The sequence below is a fragment of the Silene latifolia genome, unplaced genomic scaffold (genome assembly GCF_048544455.1).
Source record: "Silene latifolia isolate original U9 population unplaced genomic scaffold, ASM4854445v1 scaffold_233, whole genome shotgun sequence".
Lineage (NCBI taxonomy): Eukaryota > Viridiplantae > Streptophyta > Magnoliopsida > Caryophyllales > Caryophyllaceae > Silene > Silene latifolia.
In genome coordinates this window covers 24,974-33,186 of record NW_027413184.1, presented here as the reverse complement: position 1 = coordinate 33,186, position 8,213 = coordinate 24,974, and the positions used below count along the sequence as shown (strand labels likewise).

At 38.3% G+C, this 8,213-nt stretch overlaps 1 pseudogene; it reads left to right on the top strand.

The window, feature by feature from the left end:
* Positions 1-6,780: 6,780 nt before the first annotated feature.
* On the top strand, positions 6,781-6,895 carry LOC141638930 (small nucleolar RNA R71; annotated as a pseudogene).
* The last annotated feature ends 1,318 nt before the right edge of the window (positions 6,896-8,213 follow it).

Sequence of the window (8,213 nt, the reverse complement as noted above, 5' to 3'; positions counted from 1 at the left end):
GAGTAGTCTTAGAAAAGTGTGCCAAAACCATCTTGGGTTGCGTGTTAAGAGTGGTACTCGATAGAGTAGAGGCTACTCGATCGAGTAGCTAGGTTACTCGATCGAGTAGGGGCCACTCGATCGAGTATGTTGGGTACTCGATCGAGTACCGAGTTTTCAGCGAGGGTTTTATATCGCGTTTTGTTAAATCCGCAAATCACTTCCGCCACTTTCCTCCTATCCTTCAGTCGCCTCTTTCCCTTCCCTTCACCTTAAAACCTCCATGGAAGCCTTTTGAAGATCCTTATGCCTTAGGAGAGCGTCTCTTGAGTCGGGTAGCGGTCTTTTGCCGGGTTTCTCCTTATAGGTATGTCATAATCATCATCCGTATCCTCATCTTTACAGTTAGGGTTTGCTTGGTAGTAATAGATAATTGTGTTGTGGTTATAGGCCTTGCTTGACTGCTGGATATGTCATATGTTGGCATGGATTGGGTGCAGTTGCTTAAAGGTAGGTTCGCCTACTCAGTTTCTGTAGATAGTCTAGTGTGTCGGTTGTCGTATCATGATTGTTGTGTTGTGGCTGCGTTGTGTGGCGTGTATGTTGTAGTTGGTTAGTACATACAGTTTATTGGTTGTGCGTTTCAGCTGTCTGGGAATGTTTGTCTCTGGTTCGCGAGGCGTGTCCTCGGCTGAGTGGGGTCACTTGCGGGAGTGGCTTCACGCCCTAGTTTCGCCCTCCGTGGAACCCGCCACGGGAGGGGATGTGCACATTAATGGACAGGGTTGTCGCTCGATATGATGAGCGGGGATTTGGTGGGTACGGCTGCGGTCCCCACTCACGTGGTCGGTCCAGTGGACAACGGTAATAGAGTTGGTTGGGTTATCGTGATTGTGTTTGAGATTGATAGCATTGTCTTCCATTGATAATTGTAGTTCTTGTCGTTGTATCTTATCTCGATCGACCTTGTGTGGTTGTTTGTTTGTTATGTGTCTGCCGTGATCCCTTATGGTGAGCAGTCGGTCTTAGCAGGTGTTGATGTTGTTGATAGCTGGAGTCCGGGCAGGGATGAGTCTTCACGAGATATAATGGTCGTAGCGAGTAGTCTTTGAGTTGTATCTTTTATATCGTTTGTTGGTTTAAATCACTTGTAATATAACATAATAGTTCTCTTATCGACATTTGATTATTACTGGCCTCGGCAACCGAGATGGTAACGCCCTTATATGCTAGGAAAGGCCTAGTTAAGGCTCCTCTGAATATGGAGGTGTTACAAGTTCGCTCAATGCAATCTTAGGCACGTTTCACTTTATCTAACAGCTTGCAATTTCTCTCATTACAATCTTTGTACTTGGCACTTGCCAACTACAGATTATTTCACTCCCTTTCTCTTATTGCACTTATGTTGTTGTATTACGAAAACATACGGAATACATGCAACTCGATATTCATATCAGTAAAAACCTTCGAAAATGCATATAAGTCACCATATATTGCCGAAGAAATTAAATAAAAATATTCATAAACAATTGGTAAATCAAACAATTTTATAAATTACATTTATACCAGGCAAAAGAAATAAATTTTGAAATATGTAAATGTAGTGCTTTATATAAAAGATTGCAAAATCAAACAACACCCTAATAAAACTTTCGCCATGTGATTTATCGTATTCTTTTTATCACTGGTAAAATAACTCTAGAAAAAAGAAGAATTTTAGACTACTACAACATATCTTCTCTAGATCGTTTATGGAATTAGAAAATATTCGGCTATTTTAGCATATACAGAGTAATATTGTTTTTAAAAACATTTACAGTATTAAATTTTGAATAAGGCGCAATTTATGGCAATAATTTTTGATGTACTGATTGATAAAATTTCCATAGGCGTAATTTTCGAAAATGATTTTATATCTTATGGATTTTTTCGTTAATGATGTGGGATTGAACATTTGAGCCTATCATTATAATTACCTATTACTCCGTATATCACTTGAATTATTTTTGGAATAAAATATTGAATCGATTAATTAAATATTGTGATTTTATTAATTTATGGCAATATAATTAAATTGCACATTTATGAAAATATTATAAAGGCATCACACAAAAGTTCTCTCCTATAATCATGCTAACTTTCTCCTATGGGAATCATATCATATCAAATATACTCATACGTTTATTTAGGAAGAATCAACAATCAATAATATTTCCCTTAAAAAAACAATCAATAATATTAATATGTCATTTTATTTTAATTAAAAAAGAAAATAACACGTAGCTTTTTTTAAGGGCAAGATTACACATGGAAATGTTTTAAGCTAATGACACGTGGCGGATGGTTAGGTTGATGGTTTTTGCTTTAATATAATATATGATTATCATGGAAAACATGTTAACAATGGTGTCAATCATCTTAACAAGTATAGGTATGATGGAAGAGTAAAGTAATAAGCAATAATTAAGTAAGGAGTAACGAACTTATACCAATCTTAAGATGAGCAAATGGAAAGGAAAGAATAATAGAAGAAAACTTTGATTGATGATGAAGAGTTGTCAATTCTCCAATAAAAACCTAAATAATCATCAATTACCCAACTAGATCTAAGAATTCTTGAACAATAATTAAGGAAGGATTAAAGTGTAATTAAGTTAATTGATGTCTAATCTCTAATTGACTTCCTAATAATCTCCTATTTACAAGGGAGTATTTATACTAAGTACAAGTATTAGGTTAATTAAGGGCTTAAATGACGATTAAGCCCCTTAAATGAAGTCCAACGTCTTGCAAGTCTTGGCATGGGACGCACGACCTCCTTCTAATGGACGCTCATCCTGCTCTATAGGACACCCGTCCTGCCATGGGGATGCTCGGACTGAACTTGGGGACGCCCGTCCTTAGCATTGGGACGCCCGTCTTTGTTCTAGGACGCACGTCCTGAAGGGCAGTTTTGCTTCTTCTTTCATTTGGCTGCCCCTTAACTCGTGGAGATCCTTTAGGGGTCATGGGGGTCCTTTATCATTTCCCATTTACTTGTTTTACTGACTTAGGCCTTTAGTATTGGTCTCCTCCTTGTTGCTTGGTCGTTAGATGCGATCAATTTAGCTCCGTTTTGCTCCGTTTAAGCAAGGCTAGCACTCCTGTCCTATCCAGGGCACAAAACCTCATAGAATATGCATAATAGAAATCTAAAGATAAGAAACGATCCTAATGCATGCGAGAAACCGTAGGAACGAGGCTAGTTAGGGGACTAAATGTGCATAAATACGAGCCACATCAGTAGCAAAAGTACTTGTGACATGCCAACCTCTCCAACATTTGGTCAATAAAAGGCAATGGGTAATGGTCTTTCATGGTGGCAAAATTAAACCTCTTATAGTCAATGCACATGCGCCATCCCGTCAGAATTCGTGTGGGGATGAGTTCATTTTTATCATTTTTTACTACCGTGGTCCCTCCTTTCTTAGGGACAACTTGGACTGGACTTTCCCACTTGAATCGGAAATTGCTTAGATAATTCCTGCATCTAAAAGTTTCATGACTTCCTTTTTTACCACTTCTTGCTAATCCTATGATTTAATCGACGTTGACCTTGGACGCATGGTTTATGATCCTCTTCAAGATGAATTCTATGCATGCAAAATTCGGGGTAAATACCCCTCAAATCATCAAGTGTATAACCAATGGCTTTCTTATATGCTTTCAACACATCCAACAATTAAGATAATTGACTCTCATTCAAATGGGCACTAACTATGACCGGACACATTTCCGACTCATCAAGAAAAGCGTATTTAAAATTCAAGGGGAGGGGTTTAAGTTCGGGTTTTTGTACCTCAACCTTGTTAGAAGTAGCAATCAAACCTATGAATTGAGAGCTTTCTTCCAATGGTAGCTCCTCCCCATCCAACTCCACCTCTAAAGCATCGATTTCATCACTTCAAAAAGATTCCAACTACAAGAGTGCCTCCAAGCAAACTATCTGTAGGAATTACCTATGGGATGGAAGCTCTGATTACCATAGAGTTCCTTTGGTTGCTTGGGATAAAGTCACTGTTCAAAAAATAGAAGGAGAGCCGGGAATTAAGAGGGCAAAAATCTGGAACATAGCTATTGTGGCTAAGTTGGTAATTGGGTGTATGGCAAAGCAGATAGGCTCTAGATAAGGTGGATAAGTCATATATATCTCAAGCAGGATGATTGGCATAACTACACTCCTCCTACTGATGCTGCATGGTCTTGGAAGAGTATTTGAAAAGTCAAGGAAATGATGAAGTCTAGCTATCACAACAATAAATGGATTGTCTACACAAAAGGATACTGCATCAGAGATGGTTATGAATGGCTAAGGCCTAAACAGCCTAAGCAGGATTGGTTCAGGTGGCATGGTGCAACTGGAACTATCCTTAACATACAATGATAACATGGCTCATTTTGAATCAAGGATTGAATGTCAAAACCAAACTGTTTCAGTTTGGCTGCTGCCCTGATAACAGATGTTGGATCTGTGACAGGGACCCCGAGACTCAGGTGATGGATATATTGAAAAACTGGTGTGGTTTTAAGGTGGCAGTCAGCACCTGTATGAACACAGGAAGTGGTGCAGGGGCTAAAAAAAGAAACAAGTCCATATATTGATATGGACTGCATGCTACTACAATATTTGGTGCTAGAGGAACAATGCAAGGGTGAATTTTGTACTTCTTAGACTAGTAAGGATGGCTGAGATCATCAGGGAGGAAGTTAAAAAAAGGATTAGGTCAAAATTGGAATATGTGTTAGAGGCATAGGCATAAATATTAGTAGCAGAGATAAGGCCTTGCTCCAGAAATAGGGTATTACAGGTTACTGATAGTTTGTATGTCATATGAGTATGGTTTATTGCTGATTGTAGGGGGTGGATTGTATTAGACTGATACAATCTAATCCTCCTTTATATGCTTTTGGTTTGATATATATATTACTCACATTTTACCAAAAAAGAAAAAGGGGGGGATCTTTGCTTAAAGATCGATGCAATGAGTCATCAACAATAACATCAATAGCATCTATGACTTCTATGGAATAACATGACTCTTCTAACATTGGACTTTTCATGGCATTGTTCAATATATAAGTGACCTTGTCGTCACCTACTTATAAGGTTAATTTACCATTCTTGACATCAATTACCCCGCCCTCGGTGTGTAAAAATGGCCTTCCCAAAATGATTAAGACTTGAGCATCCTCGGCCATGTCAAGAACAATAAAATCAACCGGAATGAAAAACTTTCTAAACGTGATGGGCACATCCTCCAAAACACCCAAAAGGCGTTTTATAGAACGGTCCGCCATTTTCAAGGTGACACTAGTACATTTCAAGACACCCATTTTCAATTTTTCACAAATAGTGTAAGGCATCACACTTACACTAGCACCTAGATCACATAAAGCTTTATCAATGGTGTAGGTGCCAATGGTGCATGGAATGGAAAAACTACCAGGATCTTTTAACTTAGGAGGGGACTTGTTTTGCAAAAGAGCACTACACTCGGCGATGAATGCTATAGTTTCAACAATATCAAAAGTCCTCTTTTTAGTTAAAATATATTTCATGCACTTGGTATAAAAGGGGATTTGGGTGATTAATTTGGTAAAAGGAACGGTTAGCTGCAAATTCTTCACCACTTCCATGAACTTACCAAATTGAGTCTCCTTGTGAGCCTTTTTAAATTTATTTGGGAAAGGCACTTGAATTTTTTACGGCTCTTTGACTTGATCACCCTTCTTTGGAGGGGCATCTTCCAAATCTTCCACCACTATATATTGCCTCATCAACTTTCTTTAAAACATCATCAACCTTGTTTCTATCATCACCTTTCTCACCAACAACCCATCATCAACATTTGGCATAGGGGGTTCATCATACTTGGTACCACTCTTCAAAGTGATGGCATTTGCAATGTCATGAGGTTGTGCACCTTGAGGTGGCAATTGACCTTGTTGTCTTTGAGCATTTGAGGTAGAAAGTTGAGCAATTTGGGTTTCAAGCATTTTGATGGTAGAATCCCTAGCTTGGTCACTCTTTTGGACATGGTTGGCCAAGCTCTTTTGTGTCTTAATCACTTGCATCATCAAAGACTACATCTTTCTCATTCGTTGGTTATTTTGGGGATTTGATGATTGAACTTGGACTTGTTGATTTTGAAAAGGTTGTTAAAAACCTTGTTGGAAATTTTCTTAGAATTGATTTCTTTGACCTTGATTTTGAAAACCCGGTGGGGGTGCTTGAACTTGCCTTTGTTGTGTGGCACATTTTGAATTAGATGTTGTGGATTTAGAACATTGGTGCTTTTGTAGGACAAATTTGGATGATACTTTGTGGCTTCATTGTAAGTGTTGGAGAAAGGACTAAAATTTTGCCTAAAGCTTTGGTAGGCATTTACTTTCTCAATTGTACTTCGACATTCTTGTGCAACATGTCCCGCACCACCAAAAAAGTCACACAAAATGATTTAGCTAGTGACATTGACTTGTTCATGAGATTGTGATGAACTGGAACCTCGATTGTCCATTTGTTGTTGGAGAATAGATACTTTAGCTTTCAAAAGAGACATACTTGGATCCTCTTCCTTGACTTTCTATGGGGCACTACGAGAGTTGACATAATGAGAGTCATGTATCGCCATGGATTCAATGGTAGAATGAGCAAGTTCCGTGTCAATTTGGTCGAATCTCTCATTGTTGGCGGAGTCCAAAATTCTACGAGACTCGGCACAACACCCATTATAAAATGTGATGGCAAGAAACCATGGGTCCAACCCATGATGAGGGCATTCTCTTTGCAATTCTTTGTATCTTTCCCATGCTTCATACAAACTCTCATGCCCATTTTGACGAAATTCCGTGATTTGGCTTCCCAATTGTTGAGTCTTTTCTGGTGGGAAATATTTTTGGTAAAAAGCAAGAGCCAAAGAATCCCAATCGGTAATTCCCATTTTTATTTATTGAGGCTATTGATCCATAACTTGGCCTTATCCATTAAAGAAAAAGTGAAGAATGTCTCTTGAATTTGAGCTTGAGTAACCCCCGTTTTCCTAATTATAGAGCAATAGTCGCAAATGTTTTGGACATGCAAATTAGGGTCTTCCATTGGATTCCCACAAAATTGATTCCTCTCAACAAGGCTAATGAAAGCCGACTTGATCTCAAAATTTGCTGCATCAATTTGGGTAGCAGCAATACCCCTAGGAAGCGTAGCCTCGGTGGGATTAGAATGATCGGATAAACGAACCATGTTTTTTACTGTTGGTTGAGACGTAGAACTTCCTCTTTTTAAAGAGCTTTGAGGTCTTCTATTTAAGATGTTCGAATGCTTTCAAGTTCCGCAAGAGATGCAGCTTCGGTAATTTTTTTAAGGAAATGCTACCGTCTACGCACGGTTTTCTCGTGCTCGGGATCAACGGGAAGTAGTTCACCGACTCGAGAGGACCTGAGCATAAGACAACAATCTAGAAAAGATTGTAAGTAACGGTCTCAAGCAACAAGTGTTCCTTAAGACAAAGCAAAACAAGATAAAATTCAACTAGTCACAAGAAATGAAACCGTGCTCCCCGGCAACGGCGCCAAAATTTGATAGGCTTATCGCGTACCTAACAAAGATACCCTAGGCTTAGCTAACATACAAATTTAGTTAGGGAAGTAGAGGTTGATCTCAGGGAGACGGTAAATGCAATATGACAAGCTATGGGTATAATTTTATCAAGGTCAGTCACGATTGGGTTTTGGTTGGTTGTTTAAGATGAAAACAATTATGTAAATAAGATGTAAGCAATTATGATAAAAGATCTAGGGGAAAAGGGGTTACACATGTATAGATTAGCATAAGACGATCTCATATTAGAAGAACATGAACCAATTGATGTTTAGGTTATTAGAAATTTCCCTTCGGTCTATTACTGAACCATAGAATGATTACTAACGAGCTTTCGCACAAATTAGGTCGGTCTACTAAACATGCTTTGCCTAATTCAATTCCCGACTTTCATGGCCAATAATCAAATATTAACGTTACGTAACAAGCATGAATTATAAACAACAAATTGATATTATGATTCTCTAATTCAACATGCCCAAATGGCTAATCAAACATGACTTCCCCTCCCCTAGATTAAGAAACTACTCGCACATATTAATGGTAAAACTAACAACGATTATATATATATATATATATATATATATATATATATATA